We start from the raw sequence: 712 nt of genomic DNA, 5'->3' as shown, positions 1-712 counted from the left end.
GCTCCTCGCAGTTTCCTCTCCTTGTTTTGCTTTCGATCTGGACTGTTCTCAGCAAGCCGGGGAGTAACTTTTAGTTTTGCTCCTGCGATTATTCAACTGACGGGCTTTCATTTCCATTTCATACACCCTAGCAACACTCAAACCTTGCGGAATTGCACTGGTAGCGTGAAAAAGCACACTGAGAGGTAACATTTTTCAGATACTAGTTGTGTCTGTGCGTGTGTGTTTTCCTTGAGGGCATGTTTATGAGGCTCGGAGGGGACGTGTGTGTGTGTGTGTGTGTGTGTGTGTGTGTGTGTGTGCAGATGGTCTGACACTGTGTTTTGCAGACGGAGAATGCTGGGGTTCATAAATATTAGTACCGGTTTTTGGAGGATCCGTCGGCGCTGTTATGGGTCATCTGCTTTTAGGGGAAGCAGGTTCTGCTGCTGTTGCTGCTGCTGAGGCTGAAGGAGGAGGAGGAGGTAGAGAGGGAGGAGGAGGAGGAGGAGGAGGTTGGTGGAGGTTTAATTTCACTTTTGGATTTGCAGATGCGGAGAGGTGGCTCCATGGACACAGACCTGCTCTGTGTGATTCTGCGCCCCAGGTGTGGTGTGTGGGGGTGCAGGTCCGCTGGAGTCGGGCCTCCTTTTCCAACAAAATTACCGCGTGCAAGTGTGTGCGTGTGCACAGACGCCGTCGCCTCCGATCCGCAGGCGGGGAGTGCTCGGTG

Source organism: Myotis davidii, unplaced genomic scaffold, assembly GCF_000327345.1.
Source record: "Myotis davidii unplaced genomic scaffold, ASM32734v1 scaffold184, whole genome shotgun sequence".
Taxonomy (NCBI): Eukaryota; Metazoa; Chordata; class Mammalia; order Chiroptera; family Vespertilionidae; genus Myotis; species Myotis davidii.
This window is presented reverse-complemented; position numbering follows the sequence as displayed.